The sequence below is a fragment of the Bos javanicus genome, chromosome 5 (genome assembly GCF_032452875.1).
Source record: "Bos javanicus breed banteng chromosome 5, ARS-OSU_banteng_1.0, whole genome shotgun sequence".
Lineage (NCBI taxonomy): Eukaryota > Metazoa > Chordata > Mammalia > Artiodactyla > Bovidae > Bos > Bos javanicus.
This window is the reverse complement of record NC_083872.1, coordinates 33,856,959-33,869,144: the sequence shown is the minus strand read 5'-3', so window position 1 is coordinate 33,869,144 and position 12,186 is coordinate 33,856,959. Positions and strand designations below refer to the sequence as shown.

At 38.6% G+C, this 12,186-nt stretch overlaps 1 protein-coding gene across 1 annotated transcript in view; it reads right to left on the bottom strand.

Moving 5' to 3' along the window:
- The window catches only part of SLC38A4 (solute carrier family 38 member 4), an 84,381-nt gene extending 83,996 nt beyond the window's left edge, over positions 1 to 385 (bottom strand). Inside the window, exon 1 of the mRNA XM_061416363.1 lies at positions 81 to 385. The gene's annotated coding sequence lies outside the window, so the exon portion shown is untranslated. The remainder of the gene's footprint in view (positions 1 to 80) is intronic.
- Positions 386 to 12,186: the final 11,801 nt, after the last annotated feature.

Genomic DNA, 12,186 nt, shown 5'->3' with positions numbered 1-12,186 from the left:
TATCCCAGTTGGGATCCAGCCACAGGTTTGCACACTGACAAGTCTTTAAGTCAACGGAAAATATAAACAGCTTCACTCACCCGCCTTTTTCTTCCCTCTCCCGATTGGGATCCAGGGGAAAAGGGTGGATTGAGAGACCCTTCTTTCTTTTCTTTTCGCCTTTCTAAAGAGTGGAAATTTCCATCATGTGATAGGGGGCAGCATCCCCAGTGTCGCGTTTCCTGTGGACCCTCCCTTCCAGCCCCAGCCACCAATCGTCAGGCGGCAACCTGAGATGTCAACGAAAGCATCCTCCCAGGTGGGGCTGAGCTGTCCAGCTGTCCCCCAAGAGTGAAGCCTGGGACCCGACCCGCCAGCCCCTGCTCCAGCTTTCCTGGACCCACGACAACAGAGGATATCGTGGTGTGAGTTGAGCTTTTCTGTGGGTTTTTTTTTTTTTTTTTTTAACAATTAAGTTCCTTCATTAGTCAAGGTTGCATTTATTGTATCTGTCCTATATGTGGAAATACATGTCCATGCTCATTTTGAAGTCTGTAAAAGAGTCGTTCTTTCAGTAGGTGGCCCTAAACTTCCTGTAGGTTTGATGATGTCAAACCTGAATCTGACATAAAGGAAAAAAAAATTGAGGAAGGGTTGTAAATGAAAAACCTGTCATTCACAGTAAAAATCACTTAATGCAAGAGCAGTGTAGAAGATAGCTTTCCAGCCCTTAACCATGGCTAGGGGTCTTTTGTGGTCATTTCCCACCAACTCCAAGATTCCACTGTAAGCATAATCCTCAGTATATATGAAGAAGGAATTAGGATTTAATAAATAGCACTACAATTTCAGTTCTGCTTGTTAAAGGCACCACTTACCATTTTAAGGAAAGCTGTTTACATTGAAACTTTTCTGAGGTTAAACAAAATTCCTGTTTCCAAAAAGCCTATGCGTGTAACAAATATGTTCACAACCTCCTGTTTATTTAATGCTCGTTTGTCATTCTTTAAGGGAGAAAATGTTCTCCTGTAGATATCTGAGCCCCACAGTTTAACAAACTTATCGGGCAACACAAATTACTTTTTAAATTATCATATACCCAATTTAACTTTATCCAGAATGGTAAGGTTCACTGTTCAGACTGTGAATATATAGAACTGTCTTATTTTACAGTTCCCATTACCTAATGCATCAGCAGCATCTCAGCACTTTAAAAAAAAAAAAAAAGGAAAAAAAAACAAAACAAAAATCCATCCACATAATGCAGATATATAATAATCAGGAGGATTAAAAACTCTCCATTAACACACATACACACACATCAGTTCAGTTCAGTCAGTCAATCATGTCCGACTCTTTGCAACCCCATGAACTGTAGCACGCCAGGCCTCCCTGTCCATCACCAACTCCCGAAGTTTACCCAAACTCGTGTTCATCCAGTCAGTGATGCCATCCAGCCATCTCATCCTCTGTCGTCCCCTTCTCCTCCTGCCCCCCAATCCCTCCCAGCATCAGAGACTTTTCCAATGAGTCAGCTCTTCGCATGAGGTGGCCAAAGTACTGGAATTTCAGCTTTAGCATCATTCCTTCCAAAGAACACTCAGGACCGATCTCCTTTGAATGGACTGGTTGGATCTCCTTGCAGTCCAAGGGACTCTCAAGAGTCTTCTCCAACACCACACTTCAAAAGCATCAGTTCTTCGGTGCTCATCTTTCTTCACAGTCCAACTCTAACATCCATACATGACTACTGGAAAAACCATAGCCTTGACTAGACGGACGTTTGTTGGCAAAGTAATGTCTCTGCTTTTGAATATGCTATTCTAGGTTGGTCATAACTTTCCTTCCAAGGAGTAAGCGTCTTTTAATTTCATGGCTGCAGTCACCGTCCGTGATTTTGGAGCCCAAAAAAATAAAGTCTGACTGTTTCCACTGTTTCCCCATCTATTTCCCATAAAGTGATGGGACCAGATGCCATGATCTTTGTTTTCTGAATGTTGAGCTTTAAGCCAACTTTTTCACTCTCCTCTTTCACTTTGATCAAGAGGCTCTTTAGTTCCTCTTCACTTTCTGCCATAAGGGTGGTGTCATCTGCATATCTGCGGTTATTGATATTTCTCCCGGCAATCTTGATTCCAGCTTGTGCTTCTTCCATCCCAGCATTTCTCATGATGTACTCTGCATATAAGTTAAGCTGTGAAAAGAAGAGAAGCAAAAAGCAACGGGAAAAGGAAAGCTATAAGTATCTGAATGCAGAGTTCCAAAGAATAGCAAGGAGAGATAAGAAAGCCTTCCTCAGCGATCAATGCAAAAAAAAAAAAAATAGAGGAAAGCAACAGAATGGGAAAGACTAGAGATCTTTTCAAGAAAATTAGAGATACCAAGGGAACATTTCATGCAAAGATGGGCTCAATAAAGGATAGAAATGGTATGGACCTAAAAGAAGCAGAAGATATTAAGAAGAGGTGACAAGAATACACAGAAGAACTGTACAAAAAGATCTTCACAACCAAGAAATTAGAATACATCAGAATAATTTTGATGTCTCTTTAAACTTGTTGAAACTAGATTATCTTCACATTATTACACTTTTCCATCGATTCTTGTTTAATAAATATAAGCATCTTTTATAAAAGTATTAAATTGTCAAAATTGGTAAAATTGGAAGAGGATTAATGAGATCATGATAGATATATATTTCTCTCTACCTAAATTAGTAAAAGCAAAATCCAAGTTTCTAAAACAAAAGGTCCTTTCAGAGAAAACACAAATAAAGATGGGATCAATGCAGTCCTAAGACTGATACTAGTTCACTATGCAGCTACTCAACTTTTTAATGAATTGCTTTAGTCATGATGCTGTGAAAGTGCTGCACTCAATATGCCAGCAAATTTGGAAAACTCAGCAGTGGCCACAGGACTGGAAAAGGTCAGTTTTCATTCCAATCCCAAAGAAAGGCAATGCCAAAGAATGCTCAAACTACCGCACAATTGCACTCATCTCACACGCTAGTAAAGTAATGCTCAAAATTCTCCAAGCCAGGCTTCAGCAATATGTGAACTGTGAACTTCCTGATGTTCAAGCTGGTTTTAGAAAAGGTAGAGGAACCAGAGATCAAATTGCCAACATCCACTGGATCATAGAAAAAGCAAGAGAGTTCCAGAAAAACATCTATTTCTGCTTTATTGACTATGCCAAAGCCTTTGACTGTGTGGATCACAATAAACTGTGGAAAATTCTTCAAGAGATGGGAATACCAGACCACCTGATCTGCCTCTTGAGAAATCTGTATGCAGGTCAGGAAGCAACAGTTAGAACTGGACATGGAACAACAGACTGGTTCCAAATAGGAAAAGGAGTATGTCAAGGCTGTATATTGTCACCCTGTTTATTTAACTTATATGCAGAGTACATCATGAGAAACGCTGGACTGGAAGAAACACAAACTGGAATCAAGATTGCCGGGAGAAATATCAGTAACCTCAAATATGCAGATGACACCACCCTTATGGCAGAAAGTGAATAGGAACTCAAAAGCCTCTTGATGAAAGTGAAAGTGGAGAGTGAAAAAGTTGGCTTAAAGCTCAACATTCAGAAAATGAAGATCATGGCATCCAGTCCTACCACTTCATGGGAAATAGATGGGGAAACAGTGGAAACAGTGTCAGACTTTATTTTTGGGGGCTCCAAAATCACTACAGATGGTGACTGCAGCCATGAAATTAAAAGACGCTTACTCCTTGGAAGGAAAGTTATGACCAACCTAGAATAGCATATTCAAAAGCAGAGACATTACTTTGCCAACAAAGGTTCGTCTAGTCAAGGCTATGGTTTTTCCTGTGGTCATGTACGGATGTGAGAGTTGGACTGTGAAGAAGGCTGAGCACCAAAGAATTGATGCTTTTGAACTGTGGTGTTGGAGAAGACTCTTGAGAGTCCCTTGGACTGCAAGGAGATCCAACCAGTCCATTCTGAAGGAGAGCAGCCCTGGGATTTCTTTGGAAGGAATGATGCTAAAGCTGAAACTCCAGTACTTTGGCCACCTCATGCGAAGAGTTGACTCATTGGAAAAGACTCTGATGCTGGGAGGGATTGGGGGCAGGAGGAGAAGGGGACGACAGAGGATGAGATGGCTGGATGGCATCACTGACTCTATGGATGTGAGTCTGAGTGAACTCCGGGAGTTGGTGTTGGACAGGGAGGCCTGCCGTGCTGCGATTCATAGGGTCGCAAAGAGTTGGACAGGACTGAGCGACTAATCTGATCTGATCTGATCTGGTGTCCATATCTTAGCTAGTACATAAAAATAGTGGTTCATTGCCTAATTTTGTAGAGAACTATAGGTTGTTCATTTCGTATGTGCTACTTACTTTAATCATACATGTATTGAAATAAAATGAATTGCATTGTCTATAAAGCCACAAAGTGATGAGCAAAATTCAAACTTGCCATCTTTTGTAGCTATTTTACATTCTTAGAGTTTTAGAAGAGCTCTGAGCAATGTCTAGGTGATATAATACAACTGGCATGCCATTGTCTTTCCTTGATATAATCAAACTCTTGTTATGCTGAATATACTTAACCATCCTCAAGGGCTTGTTTTAAACCAGCGTTCAAAAGAGAAGGGAATGGCAGTCCCTGGAGAAGGGAATGGCAATCCACTCCAGTATTCTTGCCTGGAGAATCCCGTGGACAGAGGAGCCTGGTGGGCTACAGTCCATGGGATCACAAAGAGTCAGACTTGACTAAGCGACTAACACTACTACTACTACTTGTGAGGTTGGTGTTTTTATCTTTACTTTTCAGATGAGAAAACAGAGTGAAGGAGTTAAGGGACTTGCCAGAGGCAGAATCAGAGGAAGGATTAAGCTATATATGATTCCAAAGGTCTCCCCCTTCTGTCCCATTGATAGAATTCTCCTCATTTGGGCTCCAGAAGCACATCATAACACACGAGTATAGGCCCCAGTAGACTTCAAGCTCCCGAGCAACCATTCTCCGTTTATTCTCATCAGTGTTCCCAACATTTGCTGTAGGGTAGCTCTGTAGTTATTTATTGGATGAGTGGATGAACTAATGAAGAACACCCTTACAATTTGTATACTGTCACACACTCTGTGCCTGAGTTATTTGTTAAATAAAGTGATCTGTGGTTTATCCCTAGTGATATTTTGCATCTTCTCTCAATTTTTTCTCTGTAGTTAAGAAGAACCATAATTAGGTGGCCAGTTAGAATTTTGGTGCCCAGAGAGACAATCGCTGATTCAGTCTGCCAGGCTACCAGTTACCCTGACATGCTTTGCATAACTGGTGTTTGAACAGAGACTGACATTGATTTGCTATTGCCAGGTAACACAACAGCATGGCAGCTTTTAGAAAATACCAAATTACTCTCAAAGCAAATTTTCCCCTTTGCAACATTCCTCTGAGAGCTAGAAACATAGTCTTACTTACTTACTCTTTCCTTTATTTGGAAAAATAAAATGAAAGAACTTATCACTAATCTCCCAAAACTAGAGATGTTTAATGAGAATGACCACATTTAAAATAAGTATTAATATATACATGTATGTTTTGCAAATGAATAAGATGTAGAACATGTAAAGTTAAACACTTGGTTTCTGATTTCTGGAACCAGAATCCTTCCTGGATTTGAATTCTAACTTTGATATTTATTAGCTGGTCATTAGTTATTAGTTATATAATAATTAGGTAAATTATTAACTTCTCTATGCCCCAGTTTCCTCATCTGTAATTCGGGGATAACATGGACTTCCCAGGTGGTGCTAAAGAACCACCTACAAATGGGAAAGAACCCACCTACCAATGCAGGAGACTTTAAAGACTCAGGTTCAATCCTTGGGTTGGGACGATCCCCTGGAGGATGGCATGGTAACCCACTCCAGTATTCTTGCCTGAGAAACCCCATGGACAGAGGAGCCTGGAGGGCTACAGTCCATAGCATCACAAAGAGTTGGACACAACTGAAATGACTGAGCATGTATTTTTACCTATTCTAGAGTTGTTCCAAAAAATCAAGTAAATCTCATAAGGCACTTAAATCATCCTTTTTCACATGGAAGATACTGATTATAGTTGTATCATCTGTTACTGAAAATTTCTTCTAATTACCCTAAAACTTCATTCTATTCTCCTGGGCCTGTTCCCTCATTCTTAGTACAAGAGAGCAGACTTTTTGATCCTTGCATCCTGTGTGATCTTAACATTCTACAATTGCACAGCTTATGAATATTTACTTCTTTTATTCCCTTGTTACCACAGTAAAATCCTAGTTCCCTAAAATTTGCCTTCTGAAGTAATGGAGAACAGGAAACTATCATTAACCTATTACTTAAATTTCTTAAGATTGAAATGTAAAGCAATACAAAGTTTGCAGTTTAATTTTGAAACTATGAAAGCATTTAACGTCTAGTCTTCAAATATAAGAGATAGATGTTGTGAAAGAGGTCAAAATTGTGTGCTTACTTTTCCATGGCCCTGTTCCAATGCTGCAGTAGGTTTCATTCTTTCTCATTGTATGATAAATTGTTTACATGGTTCCTCTTGAGACTGTAAGTTCTGTAGATGTGATATCAAAACGTAATTGCTGAATAAATAAATAAGTGAGTCAATCAATTGATGCTTCTGTTTTACAAAAAGTTGAAAAGCTAAGTGATGATTTTCTTCAAGATAAGGATGGAATTTAATCAAACAAAAACATTTCAAATTCAAATACCAGTATGAAGACACTTTTGGAACTCACTGATTTAAAATTATAATCTGGCTTTGTGTGCTGTGCTTAGTCACTCAGTCATGTCTGACTCTTTGCGACCCCATGGACTTCAGCCTACCATGCTCCTCCATTTATAGGTATTCTCCAGGCAAGAATACTGGAGTGGGTTGCCATACCTTCCTCCAGGGATCAAACTCAGGTCTCCCACATTGCAGACAGATTCTTTACTGTCTGAGCCACGAGGGAAGCCCTGGATGAGGGCATGGCAACCCACTCCAATATTCTTCTCTGGAGGATCCCCATGGATTGAGGAGCCTTACAGTCCATGGGGTGCCAAAGAGACATGACAGAGTGACTAAGCACAGTACACAAAGCCTGGTTATAATTTTATTTTATTTTTTTTTACATAACATCCCCTTTTTTATTTTTTTATTTTTTGTTTCATATATGACATACATGTTTCAATGCCATTCTCCCAAATCATCCCACCCTCTCCCTCTCCCACAGAGTCCATAAGACTGTTCTATACATCTGTGTCTCTATTGCTGTCTCGCATACAGGGTTATCGTTACCATCTTTCTAAATTCCATATATATGAGTTAGTATACTGTATTGGTGTTTTTCTTTCTAGTTTACTTCACTCTGTATAATAGGCTCCAGTTTCATCCACCTCATTAGAACTGATTCAAATGTATTCTTTTTAATGGCTGAGTAATACTCCATTGTGTGTATGTACCACAGCTTTCTTATCCATTCGTCTGCTGATGGACATCTAGGTTGCTTCCATGTCCTGACTATTATGAACAGTGCTGTGATGAACATTGGGGTACATGTGTCTCTTTCAATTCTGGTTTCCTCGGTGTGTGTGCCCAACAGTGGGATTGCTGGATCATAAGGCAGTTCTATTTCCAGTTTTTTAAGGAATCTCCACACTGTTCTCCATAGTGGCTGTACTAGTTTGCATTCCCACCAACAGTGTAAGAGGGTTCCCTTTTCTCCACACCCTCTCCAGCATTTATTGCTTGTAGACTTTTGGATCGCAGCCATTCTGACTGGCGTGAAATGGTACCTCATTGTGGTTTTGATTTGCATTTCTCTGATAATGAGTGATGTTGAGCATCTTTTCATGTGTTTGTTAGCCATCTGTATGCCTTCTTTGGAGAAATGTCTGTTTAGTTCTTTGGCCCATTTTTTGATTGGGTCGTTTATTTTTCTGAAATTGAGCTGCAAGAGTTGCTTGTATATTTTTGAGATTAGTTGTTTGTCAGTTGCTTCATTTGCTATTATTTTCTCCCATTCTGAAGGCTGTCTTTTCACCTTGCTTATAGTTTCCTTTGTTGTGCAGAAGCTTTTAAGTTTAATTAGGTCCCATTTATTTATTTTTGCTTTTATTTCCAATATTCTGGAGGTGGGTCATAGAGGATCCTGCTGTGATTTATGTCGGAGAGTGTTTCACCTATGTTCTCCTCTAAGAGTTTTATAGTTTCTGGTCTTATGTTTAGATTGTTAATCCATTTTGAGTTTATTTTTGTGTATGGTGTTAGAAAGTGTTCTAGTTTCATTCTTTTACAAGTGGTTGACCAGTTTTCCCAGCACTACTCGTTAAAGAGATTGTGTTTTCTCCATTGTATATTCTTGCCTCTTTTGTCAAAGATAAGGTGTCCATAGGTGTGTGGATTTATCTCTGGGCTTTCTATTTTATTCCATTGATCTATATGTCTGTCTTTGTGCCAGTACCATACTGTCTTGATGACTGTGGCTTTGTAGTAGAGCCTGAAGTCAGGCAGGTTGATTCCTCCAGTTCCATTCTTCTTTCTCAAGATTGCTTTGGCTATTCGAGGTTTTTTGTATTTCCATACAAATTGTGAAATTTGGTAGCTTGATAAGGATTGCATTGAATCTATAGATTGCTTTGGGTAGTATACTCATTTTTGCTGTATTGATTCTTCCAATCCATGAACATGGTATATTTCTCCATCTATTAGTGTCCTCTTTGATTTCTTTCACCAGTGTTTTATAGTTTTCTATATATAGTTTCTTTAGGTAGATATATTCCTAAGTATTTTATTCTTTTCGTTGCAATGGTGAATGGAATTGTTTCCTTAATTTCTCTATTTTCTCATTATTAGTGTATAGGAATGCAAGGGATTTCTGTGTGTTGATTTTGTATCCTGAAACTTTACTATATTCATTGATGATTAGCTCTAGTAATTTTCTGGTGGATTCTTTAGGGTTTTCTATGTAGAGGATCATGTCATCTGCAAACAGTGAGAGTTTTACTTCTTTTCCAATTTGGATTCCTTTTATTTCTTTTTCTGCTCTGTGCTGTGGGAAAAACTTCCAAAACTGTGTTGAATAGTAGTGGTGAGAGTGGGCACCCTTGTCTTGTTCCTGACTTTAGGGGAAATGCTTTCAATTTTTCACCATTGAGGATAATATTTGCTGTGGGTGTGTCTTATATAGCTTTTATTATATTGAGGTATGTTCCTTCTATTCCTGCTTTCTGGAGAGTTTTTTATCATAAATGGATGTTGAATTTTGTCAAAGGCTTTCTCTGCATCTATTGAGATAATCATATGGTTTTTATTTTTCAATTTGTTAATGTGGTGTATTACATTGATTGATTTGCAGATATTGAAGAATCCTTGCATCCCTGGGATAAAGCCCACTTGGTCATGGTGTATGTTCTTTTTAATGTGTTGTTGGATTCTGATTGCTAGAATTTTGTGAAAGATTTTTGCATCTATATTCATCAGTGGTATTGGCCTATAGTTTCCTTTTTTTGTGGCATCTTTGTCAGGTTTTGGTTTTAGGGTGATGGTGGCCTCATAGAATGAGTTTGGAAATTTACCTTCCTCTGCAATTTTCTGGAAAAGTTTGAGCAGGATAGGTGTTAGCTCTTCTCTAAATTTTTGGTAGAATTCAGCTGTGAAGCTGTCTGGACCTGGGCTTTTGTTTGCTGGGAGTTTTCTGATTACAGTTTCAATTTCCATGCTTGTGATGGGTCTGTTAAGATTTTCTGTTTCTTCCTGTTTTAGTTTTGGAAAGTTGTACTTTTCTAAGAATTTGTCCATTTCTTCCAAGTTGTCCATTTTATTGGCAAATAATTGCTGATAGTAGTCTCTTATGATCCTTTGTATTTCTGTGTTGTCTTTTGTGATCTCTCCATTTTCATTTCTGATTTTATTGATTTGATTTTTCTTCCTTTGTTTCTTGATGAGTCTGGCTAATGGTTTGTCAATTTTATTTATCCTGTCGAAGAACCAGCTTTTGGCTTTGTTGATTTTTGCTATGGTCTCTTTTGTTTCTTTTGCTTTTATTTCTGCCCTAATTTTTAAGATTTCTTTCCTTCTACTAACCCTGGGGTTCTTCATTTCTTCCTTTTCTAGTTGCTTTAGGTGTAGAGTTAGGTTATTTATTTGACTATTTTCTTGTTTCTTGAGGTATGCCTGTATTGCTATGAACTTTCCCCTTAGCACTGGTTTTACAGTGTCCCACAGGTTTTGGGTTGTTGTGTTTTCATTTTCATTCGTTTCTATGCATATTTTGATTTCTTTTTTGATTTCTTCTGTGATTTGTTGGTTATTCAGCAGCATGTTGTTCAGCCTATCCTGGAGAAGGTTTCGTGTGCACTTGAGAAAAAGGTGAAATTCATTGTTTTGGGGTGAAATGTCCTATAGATATCAATTAGGTCTAACTAGTCTAGTGTATCATTTAAAGTTTGTGTTTCCTTGTTAATTTTCTGTTTAGCTGATCTATCCATAGGTGTGAGTGGGGTATTAAAGTCTCCCACTATTATTGTGTTATTGTTAATTTCCCCTTTCATACTTGTTAACATTTGTCTTACCTATTGCAGTGCTCCTACGTTGGGTGCATATATACTTATAATTGTTATATCTTCTCCTTGGATTGATCCTTTGATCATTATGTTGTGTCCTTCTTTGTCTCTTTTCACAGCCTTTGTTTTAAATTCTATTTTATCTGATATGAGTATTGCTACTCCTGCTTTCTTTTGGTCTCTATTTGCATGGAATACCTTTTTCCAGCCCTTCACTTTCAGTCTGTATGTGTCCCCTGTTTTGAGGTGGTTCTCTTGTAGACAACATATATAGGGGTCTTGTTTTTTTATTCATTCAGCCAGGCTTTTTCTTTTGGTTGGGGCATTCAACCCATTTACATTTAAGGTAATTATTGATAAGTATGATCCCATTGCCATTTACTTTATTGTTTTGGGTTCGAGTTTATACACCCTTTCTGTGTTTCCTGTCTAGAGAAGATCCTTTAGCATTTGTTGGAGAGCTGGTTTGGTGGTGCTGAATTCTCTCACCTTTGCTTGTCTGTAAAGCTTTTGATTTCTCCTCCATATTTGAATGAGATCCTTGCTGGGTACAGTAATCTGGGCTGTAGGTTATTTTCTTTCATCACTTTAAGTATGTCTTACCATTCCCTCCTGGCCTGAAGAGTTTCTATTGAAAGATCAGCTGTTATCCTTATGGGAATCCCCTTGTGTGTTATTTGTTGTTTTTTCCTTGCTGCTTTTAATATTTGTTCTTTGTGTTTGATCTTTGTTAATTTGATTAATATGTGTCTTGGGTGTTTTGCCTTGGGTTTCGCCTTGAGTGTTTGGGACTCTCTGGGTTTCTTGGACTTGGGTAATTATTTCCTTCCCCATTTTAGGGAAGTTTTCAACTATTATCTCCTCAAGTATTTTCTCATGGTCTTTCTTTTTGTCTTCTTCTTCTGGGACTCCTATGATTCGAATGTTCGGGCGTTTAACATTGTCCTGGAGGTCTCTGAGATTGTCCTCATTTCTTTTAATTCATTTTTCTTTTTTCCTCTCTGATTCATTTATTTCTACCATTCTATCTTCTACTTCACTAATCCTATCTTCTGCTTCCATTATTCTACTATTTGTTGCCTCCAGAGTGTTTTTTATCTCATTTATTGCATTATTCATTAAATATTGACTCTTTTTTATTTCTTCTAGGTCCTTGTTAAACCTTTCTTGCATATTCTCAATCCTTGTCTTCAGGCTATTTATCTGTGATTCCATTTTGCTTTCAAGATTTTAGATCATTTTCACTATCATTATTTGGAATTCTTTATCAGGTAGATTCCCTATCTCTTCCACTTTTGTTTGGTTTGGAGGACAGTTATCCTGTTCCTTTAACCTGCTGGGTATTCCTCTGTCTCTTCATCTTGTTTATATTGCTGTGTTTGGGGTAGCCTTTCTGTATTCTGGCAGTTTGTGGAGTTCTCTTTATTGTGGAGTTTCCTCGCTGTGGGTGGGGTTGTACGGGTGGCTTGTCAAGGTTTCCTGGTTAGGGAAGCTTGTATCAGTGTTCTGGTGGGTGGAGCTGGATTTCTTCTCCCTGGAGTGCAATGAAGTGTCCAGTAATGAGTTAGGAGATGACAATGGGTTTGGAGTAACTTTGGGCAGCCTGTATATTGAAGCTCAGGGCTGTGTTCCTGTG